We start from the raw sequence: 13,449 nt of genomic DNA, 5'->3' as shown, positions 1-13,449 counted from the left end.
CCTCGACTTAATGGGTTCATTTTGCAACAAAAAATTGTCCAATTCTTGAGGATAGAACGAGGGGCAAACACAATGAGTTTAGACCTAAAATATTGTGTGACACATACCAAATCATCAAGAAAACTTAGACAAACTTGAACAATGATAATTAGACATCGAAATGCCAATTTACATACATTCTCCAAGTACAACAAATGAACTGTGTGTGATTGCGACCAAAAGTGTCGTTTTATAATAAACAAAGGTTTATGACCAAGAAATGCCCTATAGATGTTCTAATAAATGCAACGACACATTAGGATGTATCAAGAACACTTGAAACATATAGAATGACTTGAAATGACACTTGACGACCAAGGCAACTTTGGATGCAATGGTGAAGTAGGCTCCAAAATTTGAGTGTAGTTAAATTTTGAAGGGTGTTGTAGTAGTGACAACACATCCCCACCCTTTTATTCTCAAGGGAAAGTAAGTGCTATTGCAAACCAAGAGAAAATTTTGAAATCAAAACAAGTTCTCTTGCATGCAAAATAAGCCTTATAACAAACTCACTCAAATGGACACCATCACCATATTATGAGTTTAACAAATTTTCAAGTTTGTTAATATATAAAACCAAAAAGGGTAGGGGACAACAGACACCCTTGCTTGACCTCGATATCATTCCTAAAACTTTCAGAGATGCCTACTGAAGTTTTGATTTTGACTTTCACCTCTTCATACAACCTATGAACAATTGCTCTAAGATGCCTTGGAACCATAAGTTCCTCCATTATGTGCCAAAGCTTATCCTTAGGGACCATGTTAAAGGATTTTTTGAAATCAACAAAGCAACAAAAGGCTTCTTCCTTTTTCTCCCAAACTTTTTCAATGATGTACCTTAAAGTTATACCTTGATCAACCATGGAATGTTTAGGTCTGAAACCTACTTTCCCTTTAGCACGTTTATCTCTTTATTCTTCCCATTTGCTAAATTTATTTTCTAGCGTGCTTCAAAATAGCTTTGCAAATAAGGGGTTTATCATTATGGTCCTAGCGAAACCCTTACAGTCACGGTGCACGAAGGTCGACATTCTATATTAGTCTTTTTCATTAGGACAATTATTTAAATCTCAACAACTTTCCTTTTCTTCTTTTCTTCTTTTCTTTTTTTTTTCGAGCACATATGAAAAACATGGTAGAGCTTTTATCTCTTCTCTTTCGATAAGATTGTATAGCGGTTAGGCATTAGCTATTCGGGAGGTCTAGGGATTGAGTGTTGAATGACGATGATAAAGTCTTAATGCCTTGGCACTGACATTGAATTCTAGCACCAATATTTCTTCTTCCCCTATTACACAAACATCATCATGGTAACCAACGATACTACCTACCAGTAGGGAACAAATAGACTCAGTGATGTGGATTTGGTGACCAGTAATATGCCAAATGATGTAAGTATTTATGCAACTGTTAGGCCACGTCATTGCATCAAAATTTCCCACTTGGCGATGCCCATACTTGTAGAAGTGTTCATTGTCCACCTGTCATACACATAACTCGTGTAGCTACCAAAATCCGCATTGTACAGCTACTCTACCGAGCTGAGTTCAACACACTAAGAAAGAAGAAAGTTATAGGCCCGATTCTAAGAGACACATGGCCAATTGTGGGTGGCCTTTGACATACGGTGAAGGTATGTGGGAATCCATCCCCTAAAAGAACGCCTTCAATGTAATTATCCATGTGAAATTGTTATAACACATGACTTTGAGAACAAAGTTAGTATGGGAATAAATACATTAATACACATTTATATAATTAATGTTTAACTAATTATTTTTATTTATTTACAAACACATACAACAATAAGAAAATAATTATTAATGATGTTAATGAAATTCTTCATAAAAGGTTATATTAATGTCTTTTTCTAGTATTCTCCTTGCATCAAGTGACTAGGCATATGTGTAAGAGTGGGGAGGGCGAGGATGTTGGTACCTCCCCCACTGAGAGAGGTTGATGTGTCGCCCTCCCACACCACAAAATGTAAAATAGTTTTATTTAAAGTATGTGAATTTAGGGTAATAGGTGGGTTTTCATGGTTGAAGCGATGGTTGAATGGTTACAATGATCTACGCACAAACCACATTGCTCCTCCCCACAATCTAGTTCCTAGACATCATGGCATTTAATCCCTCGAATACATTGTCATGCAGTCTCATTATCCTGGCTAATCATTGGGCTTTTGAGGCAATCACCCCCAGCATGAACGTTTCATAATTTCCATCTCTTCTCTTAGTATGTGCATGGGATTCTCAGTGGTAAATTAACTTAGTTGGAGAGTTTCCCTTCTCTTCCCTAGTTTTTTCATGATTAGATTTTGTTATGGTTTACATCCTTTCCCCTCTGCTTCTCCTCCGTGCACTTTGTTTTCCCTTTTGCTAGTCACCTTTGGTTCTCTGGTATTGATGCACTATGGTGGAGCAGTGGCCATGGTTCATCAAAGAGTTTGCATTAACCGAAGGGGTGGTGATTATGGCTCGGTAGGGGGTTTTAGGGCATGCATGTGTGTATAGATCTCAACTTGCATCTACTGAGAACAAATTCCTTGAAAAATTAGGGAGAAATTGGGTGAGGTGGAATATGACTTGATAGGGGAGTGAAATTATTTATTTGACTCTAAAGTTGAGGATGTTTGGCCACACCCATTGTAAACAAAAACAATACATGTATATCATTGATTTATATTGGCATATGAAGGCTCTCCTTAGTAGGGTCTTACAGAGAGGAACGATGCCAAACATGAAACTCTCTTGGTTTTGGATGATGTAGTGTTGCATTTAAACGAAATGAATTCCCAACTGATGCATATCGAGGAGCTAGTCACTTCAGGAAGTGGATCGAGGTGCCCCAACCCTAAATATCTAGAGCAAATTGAAGTTAATGCCTCCAATTCCATCTAGTTTCTTATGATTAACTACTTGTAGTTAATTTCAGTTTTCTAATGCAAGCCTAACAAGACTAGTAAGATTAATATAGATATCTCTTACAAGAAATGATAATTTGATCATCGTTATGAAGCCCATAGACATTTCCTATTTATTTTGTCTGACATTGTTATACTTTTGGAAAAATTCTTTCTCATAACTGATAAACTTATGTTTTTTTAATGATTTGGTGTCTCAAGATGCATATCACAAATAGACAACAATAAATGACAAATGTAATTTATAGTTACTAATAGAATTTCTTGATCATTCATTGATTCACTTTCAATAATTTGATTGATCACATTTTTCCTTCACAAATCTTAGTTTGTATATAGATAGAACATATGATGCATCTATTAAATCAAATAACAACATTATTAGGATTTAACCATATGGAATTTGTATTGATTCAAAAGGGGAATGTAACTAAAGCTTACAACTAGTTAGCCCCCAAGGGGTAGCTCACTTGGCAAAGCATGTGAATGTCTTATGTAAAATATTACGAGGTCGTTGGTTCAATCCCCCCTATTAACTCGTGTCCATATTAAGGGTAGGTGTGGTACATGTGAAAATTCCTTGATTTCAATTACTGGATATTATTCTCCTAGTTGTTAACAGTTTACTTGTTTACGACGATTGAATAATAATTCACAGTTGCAATCTTCACCATAAAAATAAATGTTGTGGAAGTAAAAATCAGGCACTGAGAAATAGATGCACACACATAAAAATCAACACCAATATTTTTGGACTGGCGTCCCCAGAAAAACCCCGAAGGGAAAACTAGTGCAACAGTTTAGGGTTTATTTTATTATGCAACAATTTGGAAATTATTACAACTAGATGCTCAGTTGGAAATCCCCAGAAATAATTTGGAAAAATCAACTAGAGAAATTTTCTCCCTTCTACAATTAATTTGGCCTCCTAATGGCCCGCTCATACCCTCTCACTAGCAACTCGGCCTGCCTAGAATTTGCACTACATGGCCTGGTAAATTCGTACTAGCTGCTACTCAACTCTAACTGAGTTGTCCAACCTCCCTCTGCCTTTGGAAATGACTTTCTCTACCTTTTGGGTGATCTCTCGACATTCAACAACTAAAATGACCCTCTTTCTGTCACTCGCATTGGGTTTTCCGACTGCTCGCATTGACTATTCAACCTCCCTTTTTTTGCTTCTCCAACACTAGAAAACTGTTGGGAAACTCTTTGGAATTCTCCTTTGTTTCTCCCTCAATCGCTGGTTCTCTCTCTTTGGCTCGAAATCTCTTCCTTGTTGTATCACTGCAACTAGATAGCTCTATCTACCAAAGTAACTTGCTCCCCTCTTGTGTCTTTATCAATCCCATCGACTTGCTTTTATAATCTCTTGTTGGAGCTTCAACGACTGTGATTAAATCCTTATCGATAGCTACGATCATCTCAGACTTGATCTAAGTCATTTATGGAAGTCTCTAGAGCATAAGTTGATCTCCTTAATTACTTCACTTTAATTAACCACTTTTCCTAAGTTAGACTCAGGAAATATTTAAATGATGGCTAGTTAATTTAATTAAGGCATTTGCAAGATTATCTTGCGAAACCTTTTATGGGTTTTGGATATCTTGTGTTCCTTAGTCTCTTAGACACAAATCAAGACTAGAACACTTGTTCGATTCTACCAAATCATTCAAAAACTAATACTCCCTTTTAGCAAGGAAGGTGTACTCTCCCCAACATCTCTCCTTTGTAGTCGGACCATGCTGTTGGTGTCTGAAATTTGCAACATACTGTCACTGTCCACTAAGATTTGTGCATACTTTGATTCACCTGTTAACCCTGTAGCCAAATCACTCTATATCTGCACTACTACTGACACTGCATTGTGCCTCCCTTAATTGCTGCCAACACTACCTACGCCACATTTGATCTCATGTTGTTGCTACTGTTGCAACTACTCCAACTGAGAATTGATCCATTGTCCCTATAATTGGCTTTTGCAACTATCTCTCAAGTCTCTGACTGGAACTAGCTCTACTTTGTCTACTGAGTATCTGACTGTGCCCAACTATCTTTGCATCCCTCTAGTATATGATTGCAACTAGCTCAACACCGTCTCTCGTGATATTATTGTGCCTTGTTGAAATTTTTATCCTCTTGATACTAAATACTATGGGCCCTTGTAGCCAAGGTAATAATCCATGAGGAAACACTTGTCCGATGATGTGCCTCCTCGGACCCTGCCCAATTTTGAAGCTATGAAGCCTCATGCTTCTCCAACATTTGGAGGTATAGCGGCCATTAATGCAAACTCCTCCAACCTCAAGGTCAACTCATTTATCTCTACCAAAGCTAATATTTGTTTCTTCCCCTTCTTGTCCTTCTTTCTCTTGGGACACTAGGTGACATAGAGACCAAATTCACCGCATCTGAAGCATTTGACCTTCGACAAGTCCTTTTTCTTCTTCTCGCCTCCCTTTGAGTTTTGTCCCTGAATGGGACCTTTCTCCACCTTTCCCTTATTGACAAGGGATACATTCTCCTCTTCCTTCTCTACCTTCGGTCCTCTACCACTGTTGTTGGTAGTACCCTCAACAAGACTAAGCCTTGGATCCTCCTGAGTGAAGTCACTCCACAGGCATTCCTAATATGGCATTTTATTTCATCTAGTAATCCATTGAACAAAAGTTCCCAGTCTTTGTAGAAGCAATTTATAAAAACACGTACAAGTTCTTTGTCATCAGGCTTCTCACATACAGTTGTTGTCTCATCACAAACATTCTGAAGTTTGGTGAGATAGGAAGAACCGCCTTCACTCTTTTATGATTCTCTAATGGATCTTGGTATAGCTTCACAACAACCTCCCACATGTCCTTTGACATATTCTTCTCTGCAATATGCAAGACGATATGATTCTGAACCCCATCGAGGACCATTCTCTTAGCTTTTTCCATATCGTTCTTGTAATCAAGATACTAGATAGGATTTTTCGGTTCAGTTACAAATGTTGTCACAAAGTTCTTCAGACCATGCTCATCCAACATGCATAACATATTGGCCTTTCAAACACCAAAGTTAGAAACTTTGTCAAGTCTATCAGGGTCTCTAAGACCTTTTGCACCCATCTCGCAAAATAGAAATAAATCAGAGATTAGATATAGAAATATCATTCTCCTTCCTGCTCAACCTTCCTTCTGCTACTCACACTCCCTAATGAACGCGCAAATCTACCTCTAGATTTCCTTCTCCTTATAATATATTGCCTTCAACTGCTCACTGAGATTAGTCGCTCTACCTTTTGGAAGTCCTTCTTCGGGAACTGGCACACAAATTGCAATCTCTGCAACTCAAACTGGCTACTCTGGAAAACTCGCACTTGGAAAATTATTTTTCCTGCTTCGTCCCTCTGCAACTAGAAATTATGGATCTCCTCCTGGAAATTGGATCTAGAAACCCTCTGAGAAATTATGGAAATATCCTCCCTGTTTGCTTTTCTCTTTTTTCCCTACGTATATTTGCAATTGAAACCCTTGCTGCAAAACTTCTGAACCTAGATATGCTCAACAAATCAACTAATCTGCTCACCGAAATCGCTTCCCAACAACTACACTGCTTGCTGGAATTATGCTTTGGGAAAATCAAACTTTTCCTTTACTTTGATTCTGGAAATCGATTTTCTTGCCCAGCAATTTGCATTACCTGGCTGACCTACACAAATCTGAACTATGTGCTTTAGATCTCCCTTTGAAACTACACGATCTACTAATTTTTCACCTCTAAGCCTCCAATATGATCTTCAATGCTTTGATACCATGTGAAAATTCCTTGATTGCAATTACTTGATATTATTCTCCTAACTGTTAGCAATTTAATTGTTTACAACAATCAACGAATAATTAATAATTGCAATATTCACCATAAAAATAAATGTCGCATAATTAAAAATCAAGAACTAAGACATAGATGCACACACATCGAAATCAACACCAATATTTTTGGACTAATGTCCCTGGAAAAACCTTGAAGGGAAAACCGTTGCAACAGATGAGGGTTTATCTTATTATGCAACAATTTGGAAATTATTACGGCTGGATGCCCAAATGGTAATCCTCTAGAAATAATCTGGCAAAATCAACTAGAGCAAATTTCTCCCTTATACAATCAATTCAGCCTTCCTCTAGCCTGCTCAAATCCTCTCATTGGAAACTCGACTTACCTAGAATTCACACTATCAGACCTCATAAATTTGTACTTCCTGCTGCTCAGCTATAACTAAGCCATCCAACCTCCCTTTACCTCTAGAAATGACTTTTTGCTTTCTGTGTGATCTCTCAACTTTCGATAACTGAAACAACCCTCTTTCCGACACTCGCACTAGGTTTTTCAGTTGCTTGCATTGGCTATTCAACCTCCCTTTTCCTACCTCATGGCATTGGAAAATTGTTGGGAAACTTTCTAGAATTATCCTTTGTTTCTCCCTCAATCATCAATGCTCACCCTCTTTGACTCAAACTCTCTTCCTTGTTGAATCACTAGAACTGGATAGCTCGATCTGCGAATATTACTTGCTCCCCTATTGTGTCTTTCTCCATCCTATCGAATTGCTCTTATAATCTCTTGTTGGAGCTTCAATGACCATGATTAGATCCTTATCGATGGCTAAGATCATCTCATACTTGATCCAAGTCATTTTTGGAAGTCTCTAGAGCATAAGCCCAACTCCTTAATTAATTCACTTTAATTAACCACTTTTCCTAAGTCACAAAAAAAAAACGCAGAACCTTACAAAGAGTTACATATTGCTAATTTATTTTGCCTTTACGAAAATAAGACATTTTTTCGAGAATACATTAAAAAGCTTCCAACGTACTACAAAATAAATGTTGCAAGTTGGCCTATTTCACATAGACTTCTAAAATATATATAACTTTGAAATAATATTCATGATGAATAAGAGCACTATTCTTCCTCGCCAGATTGAGGGGAGTTTTGTCCTTTGACTTCCATGGGATATCTCGTTTGATGCAATGTATCTTCCTCCTTTAGCTGAACTTAGATTGAGTTCTTTATTTCCTTATGGTTGGAGACCATTGGTAAGGAAGCCATGCAATAGATGAGTGCAAGATTTCAAATCGCGTTGCACTTTACTCTAAGAGAATCCATTATTTGTTTTAGGTACAACAAAATATTCATGGTATTAGCATTTTTCTTGACACAATCATTCTCGATCTATGTGACTTTTGAGGACACTGAAATATAACACTTCATTACATTAAATGAGATCTTCACAATGATGGATAACTCTAGGAATCTCTTGCACATATTCATTATCCGTATTGAATAAACTTGCACAATAGATCTAAAAATGACACAAAAAAGAGAAAACCAAACCTTTTGCTCACACCAACAAAAAGGACAATGATTAACTTTTTAAAATCTAGGGATGAAAATTCAAAAACACATCCTCCATGCATGAAAAGTTAAGTCTCTTCCTAAGCAACTTGATACCAAAAGAAAATCAGAACACTATCCAAATTGAAAGCAACAAACTTTAACATTATGATACTTCCACAAGCCCAAAACATTCCAATTCTGGTCGACCTTCTAATTGTCCAAAACAACTTTAATAAAAGTATATAGAGGGATAAAGTTAATACCAACCCATCTTCTAGATAGTACATTGTGGATGAAAATTACATAATCCCGAAACGACAACATCACAATTTAACCACTCTTTACCAAACAATTCACCACATTCAAAATTTTAAACCAACCCAAAATTTCCAAACAACATTCACGTCTAACTCTCCATATTCTTTTAATAGAGAAACACTTGAGAAGGACAGATTAAATGAGTAGATAAAGTCAAAACAACCTAAGGGAGCATAACAACGGAAACTAAAAATTTCCCACTTTCTCTAGTAAAAGGATACTCCGAGACTGAGCCCAATCCATTGGAGGAAAAGGCCTTTAAATTGACCAAAGTGAACCAAGAAACTTATTAGACCACAAGAATTTGCGGTGAAATAGCATATTGTGTATCAACTTTCAATCCTTAGGCCCGCCATTATCACACCATTGCTTTGTCGAAACACATAGTTGCATTCAATGCCAAAATCGAAGGGATTTTTGCATGGAAAGGAGGGTGTTATGTGTCCTTGGTTCATCCATCCCAAGGAATTGATAAATCATAGATAATATTTGATTCATGTAAAAATAAAACACACCTGATGCCAACTTAATCAATAATCTAGGGGATAGTCATAAGCTTGGAGCCTATTTTTTACCAAGACACTAGGGTTAAGCTTAGACATTCATTTGACCCATTGATATGCCTCCTCATTCAAGGCCCTCTTTTTGTGGATGAAATAGACTCTAGTGAAAGAGGTAGTTCCTTGCTTCATTTTGGAGATGATGTTTTTTAATTTGGAACTTTTAAAGATGGTTTTGTTAATCATTTATTTGATGACAATCATTGAACCCCTTGATACTAAGAGAGATTTAATATTTACTTCCCTAGCTAAACATAAGCCACACAATAGGACATATGTGAGTGCCAATTTATTGGAGAGATGACCAAGGCTTCATACATATGAAATTATTGAAATTTCTCTGGAATCATTAAAACTCCCCTGCCACCACTAACTAACAAAATAATCAATAAAATTACACATAAAAAGTTAATATAAATTAACAACCCCTGAAAATACACTTTATTTATCGTCTAAGTTCATGCTTTTTTTAACATTATTAATATCTACCCATGAGGTGCATACCAATTGGTTTGAGTGGGGTTTAATCCCTACCATGACTTAGGTTCAAACCTCATGTGTAAGGGTTGACGATGGAATCCAATGTTGGGGGAATTAAACTATCCTAAGGGACATCCAAGTTTGATCAAGCTTCGTACAATCTTGGTGATAATATCACAAAAGTGGATAGATCATTAGGAGCACTTCCATCCAAAAGACACGCTGACCCTAGCCTAGGATCTATTCAATTAAAAAAATAAAGAAACAAAAAACAAAACAAACATTACAAATATACAATTTCACGAATTTTCTAGTTCTTTTAAAATTATTATCTTCTATTCAAATAAATTTACTCTAATTTATATTTAATTGAAAATTAAAATTTTATGATATTTTTCTTTTTAATTTATTATTATTTTTGGGTTCTTTTATTGATTTTTAATTTTTCCTTGTTTGCTAATATGTCTATGACTTCCAAACATAGCATACAGTCTAAGAAATCATGAGTTAAGAGCATTTAAGTGATCAAAATTGCTTAGAAATTGTAGTTCGCCTAGGCCACATCAAACGTTAACATGATTATTTTTTTTTAGTGTCTTCTCTCAACTATTGCGAGTTTTAGATCTTGACCATATTACAAAATGAACCCTTCAAAATCTAATCACGCCAATAACATTTAACTTTTTCTTCTTGAAATAGACACGGTGTGGACTTTGATTCACTTATGTCTACACAAACCTTAATTGTGCCGAGAGGTGGTCTCCAGCCCAGTATGGTTGAGATGTTTTAACGTAATGTAATGTTATGTGAATATAAATAAAAATCAAATTAAATAAAAATTAAACTAAATAAAAAGATTAATGTAATGTATTGTAAAAATTTACCCCCACTACGGGTGTGAATGCAGAGTCTTCCAATTGACAAGACCACTTTGGGTAGATTGAATCTCCATTTGGGGGACCATGCATCGAACATAACTCAGTTATACGCTCCATTAAATTCCCTCATGCCTGGAGCCTTCACCATTATTATGATCCAGTACCATAGAGTTTGGTTAATGATGGAGTATGATGATTATAAGGTCATTCGACTTCAGAGAGAAATGTGTTGGTTTAATGCTCCAACGTGCGAGGAGAGTATAGATTCGTTTGATTTCATGGAGAATCCCAAGAAGCAATTCCTTTGGGTTCACAATCCTGGCATGTTGGTGAAGAGCATAAGCTTTGTGTCACTTGTAAGAAGGTTTCCTCTGGGAGGTCATAGCATTGGTGAGAAGGTTGCTCGTGAGTCGTGCTCGGGGCAGCGTAGAGGCTCGAGGCTTCAGGGTGTCGAGGAAGGAGCTCCTGTTGTGCGTGGCCGTTAGTCAAGGAAGGTGTACCTGTTGAGAGTATTTGATGTTCAGTACTTGTTGTGTATGGCAAAGGCTCGAGGAAGGATCTCTCGTTGTGCATGGTTGAAGGGTCGAGGAGGGGTCCCTGTTGTGCATGTTCGTGGCTTGTGGCTCATGGCTAATGGATTGTGACTCTCCGCAGCCCATTAATGGCCTCAGGTCTTCCAGACTCAGTCGATTGGTTGGCCATCCCTTATGTGGCCTCTAGTTCTTTTGCATAGTCTAGTCTAGTCATGCTCAATACCTTTATTGTTAGTTTTGTGGCTCCATGCCAAAATATTGGTTTTTATGTATCATTCTACAAATAATTTTCACTCATGTCTCTCGTTTTGAAAAACATTTTAGTCAAGCTCAGTATATGTAATCTCAAGACTTTAAACTGGTATCTCTGGGTTGGTTTCCTGACAGGGCAGCCCTTAACACCATGTAGAATTGTTTGTACTTATTTTCATCAGTAATTGAATGTTGAGCCTTACACAAAAAAAATGTAATGTAAACATTTTAACTTGGTCAACATAAAATAAAATAAAATAAATAAAAATAACAAAAAAAAAACTATACAAATAAAATAATAATAAAAATAAAAATGAACCATGGTATTGAGAACCCATGGTATCCATGTGGAATATAGCTTATTGAAAGGGGGAATTAAACTAGCCTAGATCCATCTTAACTCTGGATCTACCAAGCGATGAGAGGGATCAAATCTCTTTTCACTTTAAAAGAGGTTTGCATCTCAAGAGATTTGATCTCTCTCAGTGCTTGTTAGATCCAAAGTTAAGATGGATCTAGATTGGTATAGGTACAACCACATGTTTGACCATTACTTAAAGATGTTCCCATAAATCTCAAAGTAGATGTCCCACGATAAAATTAAACCTACCCAATAATTAAAAAACTCCTCACTACCTACTCACTCATTAAAATACTCCTCGTTTTTCATCATTAAATCCAACCTATTTAAACTCTTATTAATTTATGATTAAATATAAACTCTAAATGAGATTGCATCTCAAGAAATTGATCCCTTTAGGCGTTTGGTAGATTCAGATGGATCTAGGCTAGTTTAATTATTAATTATAATTATAAATATAGCTATTAATTTTACATTATTTATTTATTTATTTATTTAATCTAATTTGTATTTTGACTAAGTCAAAATGTTAAACATTACAACATCTCTAATAGTGGAATATACCAACCTAGATCCATCTTAACTCTCGATCTACCAAGCGTTGAGAGAGATCAAATCTCTTAAGGTGCAAATCTCTTTTAGATTGAAAAGAGATTTGATCCCTCTTGATGATTGGCCGTTCCAAAGTTAAGATGGATCTAGGTTGGTTTAGTTATTAGCCTTTAAATATGCTACCTTAGATAAAAATACCATGGGAAAAAACATTTATTTTTATTTTATTTTCCTCTTCGTACAATTAAACATTACAAAATCTCTAATATCTTTACTGGTAGAAGATAACTAGGTCAAAAATAAAAATAAAAAAATTATAACTATTTTTTTTTGTTTAATACTAGGCTTTGTATTACTATTTCAGAACATTACATTAGATATGACTATGTGTTAATGGTTGCCCCGGAGGGAAACCGACCCAAAAACACATATTAGGTTTCTTGAAAGAATAGCTAAGATGCCTCTTGCTAATAATAATTATAATAATATATATTTTTAAGGTCACAGCCAAGCCAGACACCAAATTGGTGTGTGAGACCCCCTTGTTTGTGGGACAAAGTACCTACCTTTGCACAACGATATCACTACTAAGTCTACGAAAACATACATACTCTACCCCCTCTAGTTTTGAACCTGTGACCTCTTAAGAGGAAACACATACTCTTAACCATTAGGCCCACTCAAACTGTATTCCACAAGGTAAAAAAATTCTAGCTTTGTTCTACAAAGCCATTTATGCCAAAATTGCGTGACATTACTCATTTCCAACTAACACAGAATAACATATCATAATATAACCTGGTTTCCTATGGATTCCATAAAGCTGATGTGTCGTGGGGAGCTGCCAACAAGGAACCTAGGGCCAACCTTTAGCAACGGAGCATAAGCTTTTACAGCACGGGCTATTGTCCTCCTTTGAGCCACGAACCACAATTTATGAAGCCACCCCGAACCGCGGCCGTGAACCTTCAGACACAAAAGGAAAATACACAGGGCAACAGACATGCCTGTCCGCCAGGTAGCCACCAGTTCCGAGCGTTGAATTCCACCAGAGACGAGACCATCTATACCCAACCACATCTCCCACAGCGTCCCAAGAGGCCACTTCTTGTTCACCGTGGAGAAATTAATGATTATGCCATTGAAATGGAAATGCCAGAAGATATGTTAG

Source organism: Pinus tabuliformis, chromosome J, assembly GCF_031772625.1.
Source record: "Pinus tabuliformis cultivar Carrire ecotype Pingquan chromosome J, CPIR1, whole genome shotgun sequence".
In the NCBI taxonomy this organism is placed as follows: Eukaryota; Viridiplantae; Streptophyta; class Pinopsida; order Pinales; family Pinaceae; genus Pinus; species Pinus tabuliformis.
The sequence above is the reverse complement of the archived record's forward strand: the minus strand, read 5'-3'. Positions refer to the sequence as shown.